Source organism: Oncorhynchus tshawytscha, linkage group LG11 (assembly GCF_018296145.1).
Source record: "Oncorhynchus tshawytscha isolate Ot180627B linkage group LG11, Otsh_v2.0, whole genome shotgun sequence".
NCBI lineage: Eukaryota > Metazoa > Chordata > Actinopteri > Salmoniformes > Salmonidae > Oncorhynchus > Oncorhynchus tshawytscha.
In genome coordinates, this window is record NC_056439.1 from 25,001,799 (window position 1) to 25,028,271 (window position 26,473).

Genomic DNA, 26,473 nt, shown 5'->3' on the forward strand with positions numbered 1-26,473 from the left:
ATGTAATCTTATATTAGTACTCACACTGTCTGTTTTTCTTAGAGGCAACAGCATAGCTTTCTTAGAACTCTCATGTTTCTGCGTGAAGAGAGAGAAGCCTCTGAGATTTAATTAAGGTTGACATTAAATTTAAAATGGCTTGGTGATAAGACAACATTCCATGATTAGTGTCTGTGTGCCTGTCCTGTGTGCCTGTCTGTCAGTGCCAGGGAGACTCAATCTCCAATTTATTTAAGGAAAGGATTTAGTATTCTATGTTGCGTTATTATTTTTATGTAAGCAAGCAGTAAAGGAACTAGAGACAGATGTTAGGCGCCATGTAAATCTTGATGTCTTGTATGAGAGCACAATGTACCTTTTTGTATTATTTTCACATATCTCTTCTTCGTCACAAGGACTCAGGAAGACTATAAAGAGTTGTAACCTAACCCTGTTTATTTTGGACTATAACTCTACACCAATGGGTGATTGTTAACATTCCATTACTGCAGTAATTACTAATAAAGTTTAATTGTTTTGAAGAAAGCTAAAAGTCTCACCTTTGTATAGAATAATTCCACTACAAAAGGCACACACCTGTCTATTTAAGGTCCCACAGTTGACAGTGCATGTCAGAGCAAAAACCATGCCATGGGTTTGAAGGAATTGTCCGTAGAACTCCAGGACAGGATAGTGTCGTGGCACAGGTTCTTAAATGGAACCACCAAGACTCTTTCTAGAGCAGACCGCCCGGCCAAACTGAGCAATCAGGGAAGAAGGGTCTTGGTCAGGGAGGTGACCAAGAACCCGATGGTCACTCTGACAGAGCTCCAGAGTTCCTCTGTGGAGATGGGAGAAGCTTCCATGAGGACAACAATCACTGCAGAACTCCACCAATCAGGCATTTATGGTAGAGTGGCCAGGCTGAAGACACTCCTCAGTAAAAGGCACATGACAGCCCACTTGGAGTTTACCAAAAAGCCCCTAATGGACTTTCCGACCATGAAAAACAAGATTCTCTGGTCTGATGAAATCAAGATTGAACTCTTTGGCCTGAATGCCAAGCATCATGTCTTGATGAAACCAGGCAGCGCTCATCACCTGGCCAATACCATCCCTAAGGTGAAGCATGGTGGTGGCACCATCGAGGCAAGTCTCTGAATGTCCTTGAGTGGCCCAGCCAGAGCCCGGACTTTAACCCGATCGAACAACTCTGGAGAGACCTGAAAGTAGCTGTGCAGCGATACTCCCCATCCAATCTGAAAGAGCTTGAGAGGATCTGCATAGAAGAATGGGAGAAACTCCCCAAGTGTGCCAAGGTTGTAGCGTCATACCCAATGAGACTTGAGGCTGTAATCACTGCCAGAGGTGCTTCAACAAAGTACTGAGTAAAGGGTCTGAATACTGATGTAAATGTTATTTTTCAGTTTTTTATTTGTTATAAATTTGCAAACATTTCTTAATAACCTGTTTTATGCTTTGTCATTATGGGGTATTGTGTGTAGATTGATGAGTGAATCAACAATTTCATCCATTTTAGAACAAAGCTAACATAACAAAATGTGGACAAAGTCAAAAGTCGAGGGGTCTGAATACTTTCCGAATGCACCGTATGCAAAATGTATATAGCCACTGTTTTTTTGGTATATGAGGAGTTGAAGCTTAAAAGCCCTAAAGGCATAGCGCCTAAAGTATTTTATGTTCTTTTGTGTTTTTAAATGTCTGCTCACCCCACATGCCCACACACTTTATGCATGTAATGTATACAATAACTATGTATTTATAATATGATCCTCCAATTCTATGGAATGCCCACTGTCCTCATATATCATGTCTGCTAAAAAAAAACTTTGTGTTCCATCTATAATTGAAGAACCAAATATACAGTGCCTTGCGAAAGTATTCGGCCCCCTTGAACTTTGCGACCTTTTGCCACATTTCAGGCTTCAAACATAAAGATATAAAACTGTATTTTTTTGTGAAGAATCAACAAGAAGTGGGACACAATCATGAAGTGGAACGACATTTATTGGATATTTCAAACTTTTTTAACAAATCAATAACTGAAAAATTGGGCGTGCAAAATTATTCAGCCCCCTTAAGTTAATACTTTGTAGCGCCACCTTTTGCTGCGATTACAGCTGTAAGTCGCTTGGGGTATGTCTCTATCAGTTTTGCACATCGAGAGACTGAAATTTTTCCCATTCCTCCTTGCAAAACAGCTCAAGCTCAGTGAGGTTGGATGGAGAGCATTTGTGAACAGCAGTTTTCAGTTCTTTCCACAGATTCTCGATTGGATTCAGGTCTGGACTTTGACTTGGCCATTCTAACACCTGGATATGTTTATTTTTGAACCATTCCATTGTAGATTTTGCTTTATGTTTTGGATCATTGTCTTGTTGGAAGACAAATCTCCGTCCCAGTCTCAGGTCTTTTGCAGACTCCATCAGGTTTTCTTCCAGAATGGTCCTGTATTTGGCTCCATCCATCTTCCCATCAATTTTAACCATCTTCCCTGTCCCTGCTGAAGAAAAGCAGGCCCAAACCATGACGCTGCCACCACCATGTTTGACAGTGGGGATGGTGTGTTCAGGGTGATGAGCTGTGTTGCTTTTACGCCAAACATAACGTTTTGCATTGTTGCCAAAAAGTTCAATTTTGGTTTCATCTGACCAGAGCACCTTCTTCCACATGTTTGGTGTGTCTCCCAGGTGGCTTGTGGCAAACTTTAAACGACACTTTTTATGGATATCTTTAAGAAATGGCTTTCTTCTTGCCACTCTTCCATAAAGGCCAGATTTGTGCAATATACGACTGATTGTTGTCCTATGGACAGAGTCTCCCACCTCAGCTGTAGATCTCTGCAGTTCATCCAGAGTGATCATGGGCCTCTTGGCTGCATCTCTGATCAGTCTTCTCCTTGTATGAGCTGAAAGTTTAGAGGGACGGTCAGGTCTTGGTAGATTTGCAGTGGTCTGATACTCCTTCCATTTCAATATTATCGCTTGCACAGTGCTCCTTGGGATGTTTAAAGCTTGGGAAATCTTTTTGTATCCAAATCCGGCTTTAAACTTCTTCACAACAGTATCTCGGACCTGCCTGGTGTGTTCCTTGTTCTTCATGATGCTCTCTGCGCTTTTAATGGACCTCTGAGACTATCACAGTGCAGGTGCATTTATACGGAGACTTGATTACACACAGGTGGATTGTATTTATCATCATTAGTCATTTAGGTCAACATTGGATCATTCAAAGATCCTCACTGAACTTCTGGAGAGAGTTTGCTGCACTGAAAGTAAAGGGGCTGAATAATTTTGCACGCCCAATTTTTCAGTTTTTGATTTGTTAAAAAAGTTTGAAATATACAATAAATGTCGTTCCACTTCATGATTGTGTCCCACTTGTTGTTGATTCTTCACAAAAAAATACAGTTTTATATCTTTATATTTGAAGCCTGAAATGTGGCAAAAGGTCGCAAAGTTCAAGGGGACCGAATACTTTCGCAAGGCACTGTAACTTTGATTCTATACAAGTAAAGACCAACAAAATCCAACTCATCACATGGAACGTCCTCGGGCTCCGTTAGGGGGGGAAAAGCATTCGTTTGTCGAACACTTAAAGAGATTGTCAGCGCATGTGGGTTTTTTTTTTTTTGCAAGAGTTTACAAAACAGAGAAATTGAATATTTAAAGAGGAGCTGGTTATGTGTTAAACTCCGGAGTAAAGCGAGTTATTCACTATTTAAGTTTTATACCGGAAGGAGCTACGCATATTACGCACAGCATTGTTTGGTAAATGCGCAGATTCAGCTGTTTATATATCCATCAGTATGGCAACTAAGTCAGGGAAAGCTAAATCTAAGTCTAGATATACAGATGTACACACAATTTTAGAAGAAATTGATCGGAAAAGTGAGACAGAGATTGTTGTAGGACGATTCATTTAGCGATTCCCAAGTGGAGGAATATTTTTTGAACGGAGAGGACATGTTTTGGACTGGTAAGTTCTTCCCATGCCAATGCCCTTGTTTGAAATTAATAATATGAAATATTATTTGTGATTTTTTTTATTTATTTTATAAGCAATATATAAAAATGTAATGTAATGAAATGTGAGATGCGTGTGTCTGCCGCCCCACTCCAACCCACATGAAATAGCCTATTTGAGGCTGTTGAGGGGAGGGCAGGCCCACAACAATGGCCAAAGTGAAATGGAGACAGTAGATACAGCTGTTCTGTCATGATATAATAGAGACAGTAGATCTAGCAGGTATATAATAATATATTCAACCTTATGTTCCCTGTACTCTATATAAATATCTGTTTATTATACCTGTATATACTCACTTTACAGCAGAAAGAGACTGCTATGGCACCTGGCATCAGCAGCACAATATTGTGTAGAGCTTTGGCAAAGTGGGTGGGGTTATATCCTTCCTGTTTGGCCCTGTCCGGGGGTCTCATCGGATGGGGCCACAGTGTCTCCTGACCCCTCCTATATCAGCCTCCAGTATTTATGCTGCAGTAGTTTGTGTCGGGGTGCTAGGGTCAGTTTGTTATATCTGGAGTACTTCTTCTGTCTTATCCGGTGTCCTGTGTGAATTTAAGTATACTCTCTAATTCTCTCTTTCTCTCTCTCGGAGGACCTGAGCCCTAGGACCATGCGTCAGGACTACCTGGCATGACTCCTCCTTGCTGTCCCCAGTCCACCTGGCCTTGCTGCTGTTCCAGTTTCAACTGTTCTGCCTGCGGCAATGGAACCCTAAACTGTTCATATTTACTCAAGGTGCTGTCCTGTTGCATCCTCTACAACTACTGTGATTATTATTATTTGACCCTGCTGGTCATCTATGAACGTTTGAAAGTCTCGGCCATGTTCTGTTATAATCTCCACCCGGCACAGCCAGAAGAGGACTGGCCACATAGCCTGGTTCCTCTCTAGGTTTCTTCCTAGGTTTTGGCCTTTCTAGGGAGTTTTTCCTAGCCACCGTGCTTCTACACCTGCATTGCTTGCTGTTTGGGGTTTTAGGCTGGGTTTCTGTACAGCACTTTCAGATATTAGCTGATGTACGAAGGGCTATATAAATACATTTGATTTGATAGAGGACTGAGGGTCTTCCAAATATTGAAAGTGTGTAAATAGTTACCCATGTTATTTTGTAAATGTATATATTTTTTTTTCCATATTTTTGGGGGGGGATGTGTTAGAATACCATTTTGGCATTTGGTATATAGTTATTTGTTTCAAAATGTGTACCTTCACCAATTTGGCCACTTGTACATTTGAGCTACTTGTGTGGGACACCTGGGTGACTTCATGATAAATGTCATGTAGCACATGTAGCACACTCATTTTGGAAGTTATCATTCTGAAACTTTGCACAAGTACTGTTGCCCTCATATTTTTCACTGAAATTGTCCCCATCATCCTATCTGAATGTTTGTTTTATCTTGTTCATTTTAAAGATGATGACACAACAGTAAAAATAAATAACATATGTTTTTTTCATTGTATTATCTAAACCAGATCTATTGTGCTATATTCTCCTACATTCAATTCACATTTACACAAACGTCAAAGTGTTTTCTTTCAAATGGTACCAAGAATATGCATATCGTTGCTTCTGGGCCAGAGCTACAGGCAGTTAGATTTGGGTATGTCTTCAGGCGGGAATTGAAAAAAGTAGGGGGGTATTCGCACATAGAAAAGCACCAGGAATGGATCGCTTTCCCATAGAATTCTATTCAACATTTTGGGACAAAGTAGTGCCCCTATTTACACAAATGACAACACACATCACTCAATTCAGTACTTCCCAGTTCAATGTATCAAACAGTTATTTCAGTTATATTAAAACCAGGACAAACTGGAGAGTCCCCTACTGATGAGAGACCCATAAGTTTAATAAACTGTGACAATAAAATAATAAAAAAGCTTAAAAGTAATAGAATGGCAACCGTATTAGCATACTTGATACATATCCATCAAATAGGGTTTATAACAAATAGACAAACAAATACAATAACATGTTTCAGTTGAATACAATACACAAAAGATGATACAGATGTACCAACAATGGCGGTTGATGCCTAAACGGCTTCCGCTGTCTTGAATTTCCTTTCCTTTTTTTCACCCCCTTTTCTCCACAATTTTTGTGGTATCCAATTGTTAGTAGTAACTATCTTGTCTCATCACTACAACTTCTGTACGGGTTTGGGAGAGACGAAAGCCATGCGTCCTCCGAAACACAACCCAACCAAGCCACACTGCTTCTTAACACAGCGCGCATCCAACCCGGAAGCCAGCCGCACCAATGTGTCGGAGGAAACACCGTGTACCTGGCGACCTGGTTAGCGCACACTGCGCCCAGCACAGGAGTCGCTAGTGCTCGATTAGACAAGGATATCCATACCGGCCAAACACTCCCTAACCCGGACGACGCTAGGCCAATTGCGCATTGCCCCCCGGACCTCCCGGTCGCGGCCGGCTGCGACAGAGCCTGGGCTCGAACCCAGAGTCTCTGGTGGCACAGATAGCACTGCGATGCAGTGCCCTACACCACTGCGCCACTCTGGAGGCAAATTACCTTTTCTATTCAAATCTTTGGAAACTACATTTTTCTGGCTAAAATAAAACATGTAATAAAAATATTATAAATGTCCTAAAGCAAAAACTATGTTAATACATTATCTGATTAAATTGCTTTAGAAAGGGGCACTACACAGAGTTTTCCCCTTTCCCCCCCTCCTGTTTGCACTGGCAATTGAACTTCTTGCAAATACAATTGACTTGACCCAAACGTAACAGATATCGATAAACATGAACATAAACTAAACTCATTTGCAGATGATCTCCTGGTATACCTGACCAATTTTGAAAACTCGATGCCCCCTTTGTTAAAAATATTTTCAGAATACTCAAAAATCTAAAGATATGAAATTATCTAGGGAAAAAAACTAAATAATGGCAATAGGAAAAATAATAAATAATAACAATCTAGAGCAATCTTTAAGTGGACCATAAAAAATATGAAATACTTAGGATGCTTAATAAGTAATAACAAACAACACATATATAAAGATAACTTTATTTCATTACTTAACAATATGAAAGCCATTTTAATTTAATTGAATAATCTTCCCATAAACCTCTTCCAAATGGCATGGTTCCCAAAGTTTTAGTATTTATTTCCGGTAATACCAATTACCCCACCACAGACATTCATTTAAAAATATACTCGGTCATGATTTATATGGGCAAGTAAAATTCATAAAATAAAAATGAAAGTTTTACGTCCTAAGTCTAAGAGTGGTTTTAACCTTCCAGACTTGGAATTGTATCAACTCGATACTCAGGGCTTTTACTTGTGACATATAGTTACATGCACTAAAGAGTAACTCAGTAATTCTTGCCTTCCGGGAATGTAATAAAATCCAAAAGTAATTGGAGGAGTTGGAAAGATGGCTGTCAGAAGTATTACAATGTAAATGTACGTTTAATTTGTCTGTCTGCATGTTTCAAGACATGGCATATGAGGGTGCAGTGAGATAGTCAATGGGATGGACAATACTGTTCTCAGCAATTATCGTAAAATTGATAGATAAAAGCAGGCTTAAAACTATATCAGGCCATACTCATAATCCAAATGTCAAGATTCTGGGTAAGACGCGTCAAGGCAAGATTTTCATGTTCGCTGATGATATATCAGGAACAATAAGAACCCTGGCTGCATGGCAAAGCGTCAGATAGCAATTCAACATATTTAGACGATTAGATCATCTGAAAACAGCAAGGCATGTTTATTTGTTGTGTAAGTATTAGTTTGTATCTACAGCTGCACCATCGAGAGCATACTGACTGGCTGCATCACCAGCTGGTATGGCAACTGCTCAGCCTCCGACCGCAAGGCACTACAGGGGGTAGTGCGTACGGCCCAGCACATCACTGGGGCCAAGTTTCCTGCCATCCAGGACCTCTATACCAGGCGGTGACAGAGGAAGACCCAAAAAATTGCCAAGGACACCAGCCACCTGAGTCATAGAGTGTTTTCTCTGCTACTGCACGGCAATTGGTAACGGAGCTCCAAGTCTAGGTCAAAAGGGCTTCTTAACAGCTTCCACCCCCAAGCCATAAGACTCTCGATTAGTTAATCAAATGGCTTAACCCCCCCCCCCCTCCCCTTTTACCCCCTACCTACATATAGAGTTGAAGTTCAAAGTTTACATACACCTTAGCCTAATACATTTAAGCTTAGCTTTTCACAATTCCTAACGTTTAATCCTAGCAAAAATTCCCTGTCTTAGGTCAGTTAGGATCACCACTTTATTTTAAGAATGTGAAATGTCAGAATAGTAGTATAGAGAATGATTTATTTCAGCTTTTATTTCTTTCATCACATTCCCAGTGGGTCAGAAGTTTACAAACACTCAATTAGTATTCGGTAGCATTGCCTTTAAATTGTTTAACTTGGGTCAAATGTTTCGGGTAGCTTCCCACAATAAATTGGATGAATTTTGGCCCATTCCTCCTGACAGAGCTGATGTAACTGAATCAGGTTTGTAGGCTTCCTTGCTCGCACAAGCTTTTTCAGATGTTCTATAGGATTGAGGTCAGGGCTTTGTGATGGCCACTCCAATACCTTGACTGTGTTGTCCTTAAGCCATCTTGTCGCAACTTTGGAAGTATGCTTGGGTCATTGTCCATTTGGAAGACCCATTTGTGACCAAGCTTTAGCTTCCTGACTGATGTATTGGGATGTTGCTTCAATATATCCACAATTTTTTTACCTCATGATGCCATCTATATTGTGAAGTTCACCAGTCTCTCCTGCAGCAAAGCACCCCCACAACATGATGCTGCCACCCCCGTGCTTCACGGTTGAGATGGTGTTCTTCAGCTTCGAAGCATCCCCCTTTTTCCTCCAAACATAACGATGGTCATTATGGCCAAATAGTTACATTTTTGTTTCATCAGACCAGAGGACATTTCTCCAAAAATCTTCACAACGTCCTTTGCTGTTGTTCTGGGATTGATTTGCACTTTTCGTACCAAAGTACGTTTATCTCTAGGATACAGAACGCGTCTCCTTCCTGAGCGGTATGGCGGCTGCGTGGTCCCATGGTGTTTATACTTGCATACTATTGTTTGTAGATATGAATGTGGTACCTTCAGGCATTTGGAAATTGCTCCCAAGGATGAACAATGCTTTTTTTCTGAGGTCTTGGCTGATTTCCTTTAATTTTCCCATGATGTCAAGCAAAGAGGCACTGAGTTTGAAGGTAGGATTTAAAATACAGGTACACCTCCAATTGTCTTAAATGATATCAATTAGCCTATTAGAAGCTTCTAAAGCCATGACATCCTTTTCTGGAATTTTCCAAGCTGTTTAAAGGCACAATCAACTTAGTGTATGTAAACTTCTGACCCACTGGAATTGTGGTACAGTGAATTATAAGTGAAATAATCTGATTGTAAACAATTGTTGGAAAAATGACTTGTGTCATGCACAAAGTAGATTAGATGTCCTAACCGACTTGCCAAAACTGTAGTTTGTTAACAAGAAATTTGTGGAGTGGTTGAAAAACGAGTTTTAATGACTCCAACCTAAGTGTATGTAAACTTCCGTCTTCAACTGTACATATTACCTCAATTACCTCGACTAACCAGTGCCCGCACATTGACTCTATACCGGAACCCCTTGTATATTTGATTGTTGCTCCTTAATTATTTGTTATATTTCTTCTTCTTTTTTAACTGCATTGTTGGTTAAGGGCTTGTAAGTAAGCATTTCACTTTCAGGTCTACTACACCTGTTGTATTCGGCACATGTGACAAATAAAATGTGATTTGTTTTGATTAACCGCTCATCAAAGTATTAATGTTTGCCGGGGGCTACCATGAAATGGGGTACAAATGAAGACAGATAGAAAATATAAAACAGAAGATATACATTTTAAGAGAAAGTTTGACATTCCCCATTCCCTATTATGCCCCTTAAAATACAGTATTATAAACAGTGGGGTCCGTAATGATTAACACCCTGTAAGGTACTGGGTGTCATGAGTGTGAAGTCATGCGCAGGAAAACAGAGTGTTCAATATAGTGCTCTTTTAATGCACACACGGTGAACCACGGCCAGCCCACTAAACACTGGGTGCTCAAAACAAAATGCCCCAGACACGGGGAACGAAAACAGTCCAACACTATACACGAATATACACCAACACGTTTGTCTGTATCAAACACCAGGGTTACAATAATCAATCCCGCACAAAGAAACGGGTGGGCCGGCTGACCAATAAAGCCCAACTATTTACAACAAACTTAAAACAGGTGTAATCAATAAACACATAAGGAGAGGGAGAAAAGAATCAGTGGCAGCTAGTAAGCCGGCGACGACGACCGCCGAGCGCCACCCGAATGGGAAGGGGTCGTGACACACCCTTGATAAAGATGAGCAATAATGACTGCATGAAATAATTAAAATATTGAGCTATATAAAATGCGGGAAATTATATTATTTTACACTTATTACGACTCTGGATATGACCCAGATGCAGACGGTTCGGTTCTCAGAATATTTACTATAACAAAGGGCCAGACAAAAGGGCAGGTAGAGGGCAGACAGAGGTTCGTAATCCAAGGCAGAGTCAAAAGGGGGCAGAATAGCAGTCAGGGTCAGGGCAGGCAGAAAGGTCAGAACCGGGAAGACTAGAAAACAATAACTTGAGAACTGGTAACACACGGAAAACACACTGGGATGACATGACGAGACAAGACGAACTGGCAGGAGACAAACAGAAAACACAGGTATAAATACACAGGGGATAATGGGGGGAAAATAGGTGACACTTAGGGTGGAGACAGGCACAAGACAGGTGAAACAGATCAGGGTGTGACAATACAATAAAATTGCTCAGAGAAAGAGATTTTGTTTAACTTCTCAGAAATGTAAGTGTCAATTATTGAATTCTTGATTGAAATAAAAATAAATTGAAATAAAAATGTTGTATTTGGTCCCATATTTTATTTAATTTTTTTATTTAATTTTTTATTTTACCCCTTTTACATTAATGTGAATGCTACCATAAGTATGGATAATCCTGAACTAATTGTGAATAATGATGAGGGAGAAAGTCACAGAGGGTCAAAGATCATACCCACAAGTCATGCTAACCTCTCACCTTTACCAATAACGGGAGGTTAGCATGTCTTGGGGGTATGATCTTTGACCTTCTGTAACTTTCTCACTCATCATTGTCCACGAATCATTCAGTAAATAAAAGTGACTCAAATTACACAATACGGTATTTACCATTCATTGAATAAGAAATATTGATGAATAGGAAATAATGACATACTCCTTAATATTTGCTCCTTCTAATATTTCATATTAAACTCTGCAACTACTCAGCACAGCAGCATCTCTAGAACATGAGGAGACTAAAAACACTTTCATATGCTGCAGCACCCAATAGAACTGTCTAGGCCTCAAATTAAATCACTTGAAGTGAACTCCACAAAAACTTTATATATATATATATATATATATATAGGCCTGATTTCTTCCCTCCGGATTTGCCGCATTATTAAGTAAGCACTTATCCCTGCATTCCCGTCCAGATAAGAATAGGCGTTGCACAGCCATTCACTCTGTTTACAGCTCTGCACAGGCGGAGGATCCAGGGGGATGAAAGCAGCTCTAGACAGTAGACACCATGCCAAAGGGAGCTCTGCAATTTTGGCTGTGCTGCTGCGTTTCCAACCACATGGGGGTTAGAAGTGGACATAATTTTAATCATTAATGAGCATATGTCCTTACTGACTAAGTGTTTTGAAGAATTTAAATAATATTTCTGTGCGAAAGACCAGGGGGATTCTTATCACAGCCAATGAGCACACTGTTATTATTGGGATATCTGATGGGCTGTTTGTTAATGTCTCAACTCATCAGCAGTGGTCAGAGGGCAAACTTAGAGCAGGTTGCACCAAGATAACCTACCACAGTGCAATAGATTGAACAATAGCCCAAACAGAGATGCTGGTTAGCGATTTTGCTTTCATATTGTTTACTATACCCGCGTTGTAAGCCGTTGCAATCTGCTTGGAGATTTACACAGCTTTTCAACCTCGAGCTGTAGCCACCTCATTCCCATTCTCTGGGCTACTCATTGTGTGCAGGCAGCTTTGCAGCTTTGTATTGTGTGGTTTATTGTTCTCTGACAATAATTGGGTTTTGGTCAGTCTATCTGGATGTTGTCATCATCACAGAATACTGAGGAAATGACTGGTAAATCAATCCAGAATGTCACTCAGCACCTGCATGCGTAAAGAGAGGCAGATGACATGGTCCCTGCTTTTATCCCATGGTTCACAGTGATTGAAAGAATCAACATTGTGTGTGTCCTGAACTGCCCTGGCTTAATCTTAAAATTATCAAATCCCTTTGGCTAACCCCTGGATTACTATTGGATTCAGACTTTGTTGTTCTTGTCATAGTGATGATGAAACTGCTGTAGTACATTGGTGTTCGTGAACTGAAGTCTCTTTATTTCTTGTTTGTAAGTCCCTTTCATTCTTCCAGTTTAATCAATATACTGTATTACTGTGACAGTGTTTGAAGATGGCTGTCCTTACCTCGTCGCTCCCGGCCTTTTCACATTTCCCTGCTTTTTCACTTCTCTCTTCCCTATCTCATACCTTTTCAAGGGGAATTAAGCTTGAACAACAATACTATTGTGCGTTGATTCTATCGATGGATGTTAAATCAATGGAACTGATTCTTGTTGGTGTTTGTTGTGTTTTGATTATTTGAAGTTGCCACCTAGTACCCAGTGTTGTTGCTGTACCTGAACAACAAATAACACTTTACCAGTCCTTTTGATATGACAGATTTTTCAAGAGATGTGCGCTACTTGCTTTGTCCATCAGAACATACAGTAATATCACATTTACACATGTTTGCATGTGGAATACTTGAAGAGGAAACCCTTGAGTTTCACTTAGGGCCTCACTTATGTTTGCATGAATGTGAAATTTGTTGGTAAATACGTAACTGTGTAGCCTGTGTGAACAAATATGCATACATCTGCATTACAAAAGTATAAGATTGGTTTGATTGGTTTGGAATGATTCATTTAATGTTGGCTTGATTTCAAAAATAATTCTAAAAAATGTGTTTAAAAAAATGCCAGCTTGACATGAAAAGGATATTTTCTGCACTTTTCTGCATATATGATTTCTCTTTTCAACTCCAAATCCTCCACTGTTGTTCATGGCCAATGCCAGAGCTCTATTTTCATGTCATCCAACAAATAAACACCTGGAGTTTGGTAAACGGGATTGGCACTTGGATTCGTGCCAGTTCTATGGTAAAATGACATACTAAGAATGGAGGGTTGTAAACAGAAAAAGAGTATGGGAAACCTCCCATAGCATTAAGCAAAGCCAGTTCAGAAGGGAACCCAGAGAGTTGTGGCATCAGCTGATCGCATCAACGGATATTGCGACAATTGGATTCACACTCTACTTACATGCGGTTTATTTAAGTTGACCAGTTCTACACATGCTTCCCTGATGCCAGATGTCACACGCACACTTGCGCTTTTGTCTCTCCTGCAATTGCGTTACTCGCTCTCCTTGCTGTTTTCGGATATCCAATCTCCACCCCTGCCTCCACCTGTCTGGGTTCTTATTTTATCATCTTTATATGACGCTTCGCTCTGGCTGTGAGCTAACCTGAAGGAGCAGAACCTAAGGCCAAGACTATGCATTGTAATATTTTCTAAATAGGTAAACATACACGTGGTGTTTCCTTTCTGAACTATATTTCCACTATTTTAAGTGCTTGGTGCTGTAACCAAAACAAGTCACGCTGATGGAAGTTAAACTCAAAACGGAAGCAGAGTGCCCATTTATCAGAGCAGTTATCTTTTCATTTCAGATCTATTCTGAAAGAGAAGAGAGGCGGGATAAATTCTTAATATGTTCAGGGATGTAGCTAGCTAGTATCCCATTGGAAGTATTTCATTGGGGACCCAGTGAAGACGCTAATAGCTGGCTGCTATGTTGCAGTTCTTTCCTTAATGCATCTCAGTCAAAGTGAAGGTCCACGCTGCAGGGAAAGACATTATTCATGCAGCTAAATATCCAGTGGAAAATAAACTTCCTCTCCCTCTGTGACTATTTACATATCACTTACTTGACTATAATGTCTGTATATGAGGCCCTGGTGGAGCCATTCATACATATCACTTACTTGACTATACTGTCTGTATATGAGGCCCTGGTGGAGCCATTCATACATATCACTTACTTGACTATAATGTCTGTATATGAGGCCCTGGTGGAGCCATTCATACATATCACTTACTTGACTATACTGTCTGCATATGAGGCCCTGGTGGAGCCATTCATACATATCACTTACTTGACTATACTGTCTGTATATGAGGCCATGGTGAAGCCATACATACAGTTGAAGATGGAAGTTGACATACTCTTAGGTTGAAGTTATTAAAACCACTCCAAATTTCTTGTTGACAAACTATAGTTTTGGCAAGATGGTTAGGACATCTACTTTGTGCATGACACAAGTAGTTTCTCCAACAATTGTTGACATTTATAATTAATTTTATTACAATTCCAGTGGGTCAGAAGTTTACATACACTAAGTTGACTGTGCCTTTTAAACAGCTTGGAAAATTCCAGAAAATGATGTCATGGTTTTAGAAGCTTCTGATGGGCTAATTTACATCATTTGAGTCAACTGGAGGTGTACCCGTGGATGTATTTCAAGGCCAACCTTCAAGCTCAGTGCCTCTTTGCTTGACATGATGGGAAAATCAAAAGAAATCAGCCAAGACCTCAGAAAAACAATTGTAAACCTCCACAAGTCTGGTTCATCCTTGGGGTCAATTTCCAAATGCCTGAAGGTACCACGTTCATCTGTACAAACAATAGTACACAAGTATAAACACCATGGGACCACGCAGCCGTCATACCGCCCAGGAAGGAGACGCGTTCTGTCTCCTAGAGATGAACATACTGTGGTACGAAAAGTGAAAATCAATCCCAGAAGAACAGCAAAGGACGTTGTGAAGATGCAAGAGGAAACAGGTACAGAAGTATCTACTGTATATCCACAGTAAACAAGTCCTATATCGACATAATCTAAAAGGCCGCTCACCAAGGAAGAAGCCACTGCTCAAAAACCGCCATAAAAAGCCAGACTACGGTTTGCAACTGCACATGGGGACAAAGATTGTACTTTTTGGAGAAATGTCCTCTGGTCTGATGAAACAAAAAATAGAACTGTTTGGCCATAATGACCATCGTTGTGTTTGGAGGAAAAAGCTGGATGCTTGCAAGCCGAAGAACACCATTCCAACCGTGAAGCACAGGGGTGGCAGCATCATGTTGTGGGGTGCTTTGCTGCAGGAGGGACTGGTGCAGTTCTCAAAATAGATGGCCTCATGAGAAAGGAAAATTATGTGGATATATTGAAGCAACTTCTCAAGACATCAGTCAGGAAGTTAAAGCTTGGTCACAAATGGGTCTTCCAAATGGACAATGACCCCAAGCATACTTCCAAAGTTGTGGCAAAATGGCTTAAGTACAACACAGTCAAGGTATTGGAGTGGCCGTCACAAATCCCTGACCTCAATTCCATAGCAAATTTATGGGCAGAACTGAAAAAGCTTGTGCGAGCAAGGAGGCCTACAAACCTGACTCAGTTACACCAGCTCTGTCAGGAGGAATGGGCCAAAATTCACCCAACTTATTGTGGGAAGCTTGTGGAAGGCTACCCAAAATGTTTGACCCAAGTTAAACAATTTAAAGGCAATGCTACCGAATACTAATTGAGTGTATGTAAACTTCTGACCCACTGGGAATGTGATGAAAGAAATAAAAGCTGAAATAAATCATTCTCTCTACTATTATTCTGACATTTCACATTCTTTAAAAAAAAGTGGTGATCCTATACCAGGGAATTTTTACTAGGATTAAATGTCAGGAATTGTGAAAAACTTTATTTTATTTTTTGGGCTAAGGTGTATGTAAACTTCCGACTTCAACTGTACATATCACTTACTTGGCTATACCTAGACAATTGTACAAATTAATGCATTTAACCGGAATGTGTGTTCCGCATTTAACCCAACCCCTCTGAATCAAAGAGGTGCGAGGGGCTGCCATAATCGACATCCACGTCTTTGGCGCCCGGGGAACAGTGGGTTAACTGCCTTGCTGCCTGAGCAAGGCAGAACAACAGATTTTTACCTGGTCAGTTCGGGGCTTCGATCGAGCAACGCTCTAACCACTGTTTATCATACTGCTATTGGAAGCAGTAATCATGAGCCTATAGACCAGAGTTACACTGTTAGTTCTGAGGCGGTGTGCAATAGTAGGAAGACCACTTTATGCAGCTCACCCTGCACTATCAGCTCCAAAGTAAAAAAACATGAGTAAGTCTACCTCTGATAAGCTTCCCTGTTAAGCATTAAAAACAATCAAGCAACCCAGAAGTACTATATATAAAAGTGCCCATATTAACATAAGAGGACTAAGAAACAAGGTCCATGAAGTCAATAACTTGCTTTTAACAGATGACATTCATATTCTGACTGTCTCTGAAACTCACTTAGATAATACCTTTGATGATACAGTAGTAGCAATATAAGGTTATAACATCTACCGAAAAGACAGAAATGCCAACGGAGGCGGTGTTGCGATCTATATTCAGCACCACATTCCTGTAAAGCTTAGAGACAATCTAATGTTAAATACTGTTGAAGTAATGTGGCTACAGGTTTATCTGCCTCACCTAAAGCCCATTCTTGTGGGAAGCTCATATAGACCATCAAGTGCTAACAGTCAGTATCTGGATAATATGTGTGAAATGTTTGATAATGTATGTGATATCAACAGAGAAGTATATTTCTGGGTGATGTAAATATTGACTGGCTATCATCAAGCTGCCCACTCAGGAAAAAACTTCAAACTGTAACCAGTGCCTGCAACCTGGATCAGGTTGTCAGTCAACCACCAGAGTAGCTACAAACAGCACAGGAATTAAATCAATCATCAACATGTATTGATCACATCTTAACAAACGCTGCAGATATTTGCTTTAAAGCAGTATCCAAATCCATAGGATGGAGTGATCACAATTTAATCGCCATATCTAGGAAAACCAAAGTTCCAAAGGCTGGGCCTAACATAGTGTATAAGAGGTCAAACAATACGTACTGTAGTGATTCATATCTTTATGATGTAAAGAATATTTGCTGGTCTGTGGTGTGTAATGAGGAGCAACCAAACGCTACACTTGACGCATTTATGAAACTACTTAATTCCAGTTACTAATACGCATGCCCCCATTAACCTCTGCGCACCGAACCCGGTAGCGGGATGAAATTCGACAACATACAGTGATCGCGACATGAATAGTCATATTAAACATTCATGATAATACAAGTGTCTCATGTTTTCGAAAGCCTAGAATCTTGCTAATCCAACTGCGGTGTCAGATTTAAAAAGAGGATGTAACGGCTTTCTTCCTGGGAAGGAGAGGAGGACCAAAATGCAGCGTGGTTAGAGTTCATGTTCTTTAATCAGAGAACCTAACCATGAACACAAAACAATAAACGTGGCAGGAAACAACCACCCACAAAACCCAACACAAAACAGGCTACCTAAATATGGTTCCCAATCAGAGACAATGACTAACACCTGCCTCTGATTGAGAACCATATCAGGCCAAACATAGAAATAGACAAACTAGACACACAACATAGAATGCCCACCCAGCTCACGTCCTGACCAACACTAAAACAAGGAAAACACACAAGAACTATGGTCAGAACGTGACAGAGGATTTACTGCGAAAGAAAACAACTATTTCAACCAGCCTAGGGGTAACAAAATCCCAAACTGCAATAAAATAAATTGTTTACCTTTGACGATCTTCCTCTGTTTGTAATCCCAATGCTCATTGTTACACAATGATAAAATCCATTTTTATAGCCTAACACGAAACATTTTGTGAACCGCTTGTGTCGTGAATTCCGTCTCATTCCATTTTCGACGACATATTCGAGGTAAATACACACACAAAAACGTGACTTTTCCAGTCATGTTTGGTTTCATTGCAATCAACTGGCTTGTTTGTAACACCACCAAACCATGATGGGTCATTTCGCGGGACTTATTGACTGAAAGAAACCGATTTGAAGACAAGTAATGACATCATTGTGCACCAATGATATGACCTCTGTTTCGTTGATTGACTGTATTTTAACCTAATGACCACTGATCGTCTTGACATCTAGCTGGGTAGATAGCCAATGAGCTGAGGTAAACAGCAATATGTAATGTTTATGTGTTGGAAGACCAACCCATGTAGTAAACTCCGGCGTAAAGAGGTTAATTCGCCAAAATATAAAATATTATTTGTGAAATGAAATAGCCTATTTGAGTCTGTTGAGGGGAGGGCAGGCCCACAACAATGGCCAAAGTGAAATGGAGACAGTAGATACAGCTGGTCTGTTGTAATATAATAAAGACAGTAGATCTAGCTGGTCTGTCATAATATAATAGAGACAGTAGATCTAGCTGGCCTGTCATAATATAAATGAGACAGTAGATCTAGCAGGTCTATAATAATATATTCAACCTTATGTTCCCTGTACTCTATATATATCTGTTTATTATACCTGTTGATACAGGGCTCATATGTTAAACTATTCTAACTGAACATTTTCTTTCAAATCAAATCAAATCATATTTATTTATATAGCCCTTCGTACATCAGCTGATATCTCAAAGTGCTGTACAGAAACCCAGCCTAAAACCCCAAACAGCAAGCAATGCAGGTGTAGAAGCACGGTGGCTAGGAAAAACTCCCTAGAAAGGCACCTAGAGAGGAACCAGGCTATGTGGGGTGGCCAGTCCTCTTCTGGCTGTGCCGGGTGGAGATTATAACAGAACATGGCCAAGATGTTCAAATGTTCATAAATGACCAGCATGGTCGTATAATAATAAGGCAGAACAGTTGAAACTGGAGCAGCAGCACGGTCAAGTGGACTGGGGACAGCAAGGAGTCATCATGTCAGGTAGTCCTGGGGCATGGTCCTAGGGCTCAGGTCCTCCGAGAGAGAGAAAGAAAGAGAGAATTAGAGAGAGCATATGTGGGGTGGCCAGTCCCCTTCTGGCTGTGCCGGGTGGAGATTATAACAGAACATGGCCAAGATGTTCAAATGTTCATAAATGACCAGCATGGTCGAATAATAATAAGGCAGAACAGTTGAAACTGGAGCAGCAGCACGGCCAGGTGGACTGGGGACAGCAAGGAGTCATCATGTCAGGTAGTCCTGGGGCATGGTCCTAGGGCTCAGGTCCTCCGAGAGAGAGAGGGAGAAAGAGAGAATTATTGAACGCACACTTAGATTCACACAGGACACCGAATAGGACAGGAGAGGTACTCCAGATATAACAAACTGACCCTAGCCCCCCGACACATTAACTACTGCAGCATAAATACTGGAGGCTGAGACAGGAGGGGTCAGGAGACACTGTGGCCCCATCCGAGGACACCCCAGACAGGGCCAAACAGGAAGGATATAACCCCACCCACTTTGCCAAAGCACAGCCCCCACACCACTAGAGGGATATCTTCAACCACCAACTTACCATCCTGAGACAAGGCTGAGTATAGCCCACAAAGATCTCCGCCATGGCACAACCCAAGGGGGGCGCCAACCCAGACAGGATGACCACATCAGTGAATCAACCCACTCAGGTGACGCACCCCTTCCAGGGACGTCATGAGAGAGCCCCAGTAAGCCAGTGACTCAGCCCCTGTAATAGGGTTAGAGGCAGAGAATCCCAGTGGGAAGAGGGGAACCGGCCAGGCAGAGACAGCAAGGGCGGTTCGTTGCTCCAGAGCCTTTCCGTTCACCTTCCGACTCCTGGGCCAGACTACACTCAATCATATGACCCACTGAAGAGATAAGTCTTCAGTAAGGACTTAAAGGTTGAGACCGAGTTTGCGTCTCTGACATGGGTAGGCAGACCGTTCCATAAAAATGGAGCTCTATAGGAGAAACCCTGCCTCCAGCTGTTTGCTTAGAATTTCTAGGGACAATTAGGAGGCCTGCGTCTTGTGACCGTAGCGTACGTGTAGGTATGTACGGCAGGACCAAATCAGAGAGATAGGTAGGAGCAAGCCCATGTAATGCTTTGTAGGTTAGCAGTAAAACCTTGAAATCAGCCCTTGCTTTGACAGGAAGCCAGTGTAGAGAGGCTAGCACTGGAGTAATATGATCAAATTTTTGGGTTCTAGTCAGGATTCTTGCAGCCGTATTTAGCACCAACTGAAGTTTATTTAGTGCTTTATCCGGGTAGCCGGAAAGTAGAGCATTGCAGTAGTCTAACCTAGAAGTGACAAAAGCATGGATTAATTTTTCTGCATAATTTTTGGACAGAAAGTTTCTGATTTTTGCAATGTTACGTAGATGGAAAAAAGCTGTCTTTGAAATGGTCTTGATATGTTCTTCAAAAGAGAGATCAGGGTCCAGAGTAACGCCGAGGTCCTTCACAGATTTATTTGAGACGACTGTACAACCATTAAGATTAATTGTCAGATTCAACAGAAGATCTCTTTGTTTCTTGGGACCTAGAACAAGCATCTCTGTTTTGTCCGAGTTTAAAAGTAGAAAGTTTGCAGCCATCCACTTCCTTATGTCTGAAACACATACTTCTAGCAAGGGCAATTTTGGGGCTTCACCATGTTTCATTGAAATGTACAGCTGTGTGTCATCCGCATAGCAGTGAAAGTTAACATTATGTTTTCGAATAACATCCCCAAGAGGTAAAATATATAGTGAAAACAATAGTGGTCCCAAAACGGAACCTTGAGGAACACCGAAATGTACAGTTGATTTGTCAGAGGACAAACCATTCACAGAGACAAACTGATATCTTTCCGACAGATAAGATCTAAACCAGGCCAGAACTTGTCTATGTAGACCAATTTGGGTTTCCAATCTCTCCAAAAGAATGTGGTGATCGATGGTATCAAAAGCAGCACTAAGGTCTAGGAGCACGAGGACGGATGCAGAGCCTCGGTCCGATGCCATTAAAATGTCATTTACCACCTTCACAAGTGCCATCTCAGTGCTATGATGGGGTCTAAAACCAGACTGAAGCATTTCGTATACATTGTTTGTCTTCAGGTTGGCAGTAAGTTGCTGCGCAACAGCCTTTTCTAAAATTTTTGAGAGTAATGGAAGATTCGATATAGGCCGATAGTTTTTTATATTTTCTGGGTCAAGGTTTGGCTTTTTCAAGAGAGGCTTTATTACTGCCACTTTTAGTGAGTTTGGTACATATCCGGTGGATAGAGAGCCGTTTATTATGTTCAACATAGGAGGGCCAAGCACAGGAAGCAGCTCTTTCAGTAGTTTAGTTGGAATAGGGTCCAGTATGCAGCTTGAAGGTTTAGAGGCCATGATTATTTTCATCATTGTGTCAAGAGATATAGTACTAAAACACTTGAGCGTCTCTCTTGATCCTAGGTCCTGAGAGAGTTGTGCAGACTCAGGACAACTGAGCTTTGAAGGAATACGCAGATTTAAAGAGGAGTCCGTAATTTGCTTTCTAATAATCATAATCTTTTCCTCAAAGAAGTTCATGAATTTATCACTGCTAAAGTGAAAGTCATCCTCTCTTGGGGAATGTCTTATGAGAAATGTTTTTAGTTTTTAGGGGTGCAACTGCATCTAGGGTATTGCGCAAGGTTAAATTGAGTTCCTCAGTTAGGTGGTTAACTGATTTTTGTCCTCTGGCGTCCTTGGGTAGACAGAGGGAATCTGGAAGGACATCAAGGAATCTTTGTGTTGTCTGTGAATTTATAGCACGACTTTTGATGTTCCTTGGTTGGGGTCTGAGCAGATTATTTGTTGCAAGTGCAAACCTAATAAAATAGTGGTCCGATAGTCCAGGATTATGAGGAAAAACATTAAGATCCACAACATTTATTCCATGGGACAAAACTAGGTCCAGCGTATGACTGTGACAGTGAGTGGGTCCAGAGACATGTTGGACAAAACCCACTGAGTCGATGATGGCTCCGAAAGCCTTTTGGAGTGGGTCTGTGGACTTTTCCATGTGAATATTAAAGTCACCAAAGATTGGAATATTATCTGCTATGACTACAAGGTCCAATAGGAATTCAGGGAACTCAGTGAGGAACGCTGTATATGGCCCAGGAGGCCTGTAGTAAACAGTAGCTATAAAAAGGGATTGAGTAGGCTGCATAGATTTCATGACTAGAAGCTCAAAAGACGAAAACGTCATTTTTATTTTGTAAATTGAAATTTGCTATCGTAAATGTTAGCAACACCTCCGCCTTTGCGGGATGCACGGGGGATATGTTCACTGGTGTAGCCAGGAGGTGAGGCCTCATTTAACACAGTAAATTCATCAGGCTTAAGCCATGTTTCAGTCAGGCCAATCACATCAAGACTATGGTCAGTGATTAGTTCATTGACTATAATTGCCTTTGAAGTAAGGGATCTAACATTAAGTAGCCCTATTTTGAGATGTGAGGTATCATGATCTCTTTCAATAATGACAGGAATGGAGGTGGTCTTTATCCTAGTGAGATTGCTAAGGCGATCACCGCCATGTTTAGTTTTGCCCAACCTAGGTCGAGGCACAGACACGGTCTCAATGGTGATAGCTGAGCTGACTACACTGACTGTGTTAGTGGCAGACTCCACTATGCTGGCAGGCTGGCTAACAGCCTGCTGCCTGGCCTGCACCCTATTTCATTGTGGAGCTAGAGGAGTTATAGCCCTGTCTATGTTGGTAGATAAGATGAGAGCACCCCTCCAGCTAGGATGGAGTCCGTCACTCCTCAGCAGGTCAGGCTTGGTCCTGTTTGTGGGTGAGTCCCAGAAATAGGGCCAATTATCTACAAATTCTAACTTTTGGGAGGGGCAGAAAACAGTTTTCAACCAGCGATTGAGTTGTGAGACTGCTGTAGAGCTCATCACTCCCCCTAACTGGGAGGGGGCCAGAGACAATTACTCGATGCCGACACATCTTTCTAGCTGATTTACACGCAGAAGCTATGTTGCGCTTGGTGATCTCTGACTGTTTCATCCTAACATCGTTGGTGCCGACGTGGATAACAATATCTCTATACTCTCTACACTCGCCAGTTTTAGCTTTAGCCAGCACCATCTTCAGATTAGCCTTAACGTCGGTAGCCCTGCCCCCTGGTAAACAGTGTATGATCGCTGGATGATTCGTTTTAAGTCTAATACTGCGGGTAATGGAGTCGCCAATGACTAGAGTTTTCAATTTGTCAGAGTTAATGGTGGGAAGCTTCGACGTCTCAGACCCCGTAACGAGAGGAGTAGAGACCAGAGAAGACTCGGCCTCTGACTCCGACTCGCTGCTTAATGGGAAAAACCGGTTGAAAGTTTCTGTCGGCTGAATGAGCGACACCGGTTGAGCGTTCCTACAGCATTTCCTTCCAGAAACCGTGAGAAAGTTGTCTGGCTGCGGGGACTGTGCCAGGGGATTTATACTACTATCTGTACTTACTGGTGGCACAGACGCTGTTTCATCCTTTCCTACACTGAAATTACCCTTGCCTAACGATTGCGTCTGAAGCTGGGCTTGCAGCACAGCTATCCTCGCCGTAAGGCGAGTACAGCGACTGCAATTAGAAGGCATCATGTTAATGTTACTACTTAGCTTCGGCTGTTGGAGGTCCTGACGAATCGTGTCCAGATAAAGCGTCCGGAGTGAAAAAGTTGAGGAAAAAAAAATATATATATAAACGGTAATTAAAAAGTAAAAACCGTAAGGTAGGTAGCAAAATAGGTTGGCAACAAAATGCACAGCAACTCGAAAACAAGTCTGCCACAGTGACACTGACTCCGAATGGGAGCCCCCAGTGCCAAGGTGTCCATCCCCCACTGAAGTTGGTTCATCCAGCTCCTGCCACAAGTGGTGTTCATCTGCCCAAATTTATTTCTGCAGGCATGGATGTGCCTCAGGGCCAAAAGGGCACAGCATGGAGGCGTCACTGTGTTCTTTGCAACATTAAGTCCCCCTTCACCTGCACCACATGCTTGGTGACCCTCTGTTTACAGCAGAAAGAGACTGCTATGGCACCTGGCATCAGCAGCACAATATTGTGTAAAGGACTGAGGGTCTTCCATTATTTTTGTAAATGTATATATTATTTTTTTCATGTTTTTTTCTCCATATTTTGGGTGTGTGTGTTAGAATACCATTTTGGTATTTTGTATATAGTTATTCCATTCAAAAGGTATAACTTCACCAATTTGGCCACTTGGGTACATTTGGGCTACTTGTGTGGGACACCTGGGTGACTTCATGATAAATGTCATGTAGCACACTCATTTTGGAAGTTATCATTCTGAAACTTTGCACAAGTACTGTTGCCCTCTTATGTATTTCACTGAAACTGTCCCCATCATCTTATCTGAGTGTTTGTTTTATCTTGTTCATTTTAAAGATGATGATACAACAATAAAAATAAGAAACACTTGTTTTTTTTCATTGTATTATATTCTCCTACATTCAATTCACATTTACACAAACTTCAGAGTGTTTTCTTTCAAATTGTACCAAGAATATGCATATCCTTGGTTCTGTGCCTGAGCTACAGGCAGTTAGATTTGGGTATGTCTTCAGGCAGAAATTGAAAAAAGTAGGGGGTAGCTCTAAGAGGTCTAAGAAGAAAATTACTGTAAAAACTGTTAAATCTCATTGGATTGATGAGGAACTGAAAAAATGTATGGTTGAGAGGGATGAGGCAAAAGGTATGGCAATTAATTTTGGCAGCCCAACTGATTGGCAAAAGTACTGCAAATTAAGTAATCATGTGACTAAACTAAATAAAAATAAAATAAACTACACTATGAAACAAAGATAAATTGTATAAAGAATGATAGCAAAAAGCTTTGGGGCACCTTAAATAAAATTTTGGGGAAAAAAGCCAACTCGGCTCCTTCATTTATTGAATCAGATGGCTCATTCATCACAAAGCCCACTAATATTGCAAACTACTTTAATGACTTTTTCACTGGCAAGATAAGCAAACTTAGGGATGACATGCCAGCAAGAAACGCTGACACTACACATCTAAGTATATCGGACCAAATTCTGAAAGACAAGAATTGTACTTTTGAATTCTGGAAATTCAGTGTGGAAGAGGTGAAAAAATGATTGTTGTCTATCAACAATGACAAGCCACTGGGGACTGACAATCTGGATGGAAATTTACTGAGAATAATAGCAGATGATATTGCCACATCTTCAATTTAAGCCTACTAGAGAGCATGTGCCCTCAGGCCTGGAGGGAAGCAAAAGTCATTCCGCTACCCAAGAATAGTAAAGCCCCCTTTACTGGCTCAAATAGCTGACCAATCAGCCTGTTACCAACCCTTAGTAAACTTCTGTAAAAAAAAAAAACATTGGACCAGATACAATGCTGTTTCACAGTAAACAAATTGACAACAGAATTTCAGCATGAGTACCAGGGAAGGACACTCAACAAGCACAGCACTTACACAAATGACTGATGATTGGCTGAGAGAAATTGATGATCAAATGATTGTGGGGGCTGTCTTGTTAGACTTCAGTGCAGCTTTTGACATTATTGATCATAGTTTGCTGCTGGAAAAATGTTTGTGTTATGGCTTTACACCTCCTGCTATAATGTGGATAAGGGGTTACTTGTCTAATAGAATGCAGAGGTTGTTCTTTAATGGAAGCCTCTCAAATATAATCCAGTTAGAATCAGGAATTCCCCGTGGTAGCTGTTTAGGCTCCTTGCTTTTATTTATTTTTACTAACGACATGCCACTGACTTTGAGTAAAGCCAGAGTGTCTGTGTATGCGGATGACTCAACACTATACACGTTAGCTAATACAGCAACTGAAATGACTGCAACACTCAACAAAGAGCTGCAGTTAGTTTTAGAGTGGGTGGCAAGGAATAAGTTAGCCCTAAATATTTCTAAAACTTAAACCATTGTATTAGGAATAAAACTCACTAAACCCTAAACCTCAACTAAATCTTGTAATAAATAATGTGGAAATTGAGCAAGTTGAGATGACTAAACTGCTTGGAGTAACCCTAGATTGTAAACTGTCATGGTCAAAACATATTGATGCAGTAGTAGCTAAGATGCGGTGAAGTCTGTCTATAATAAGGCGATGCTCGGCCTTCTTAACAACACTGTCAACAAGGCAGGTCCTACAGGCCCTAGTTTTGTCACACCTTGACTACTGTTCAGTCGTGTGGTCAGGTGCCACAAAAAGGACTTAGGAAAATTGCAATTGGCTCAGAACAGGGCAGCATGGCTGGCCCTTGGATGTACACAGAGAGCTAATATTAATAATATACATGTCAATCTCTCCTGGCTGAAAGTGGAGGAGAGATTGA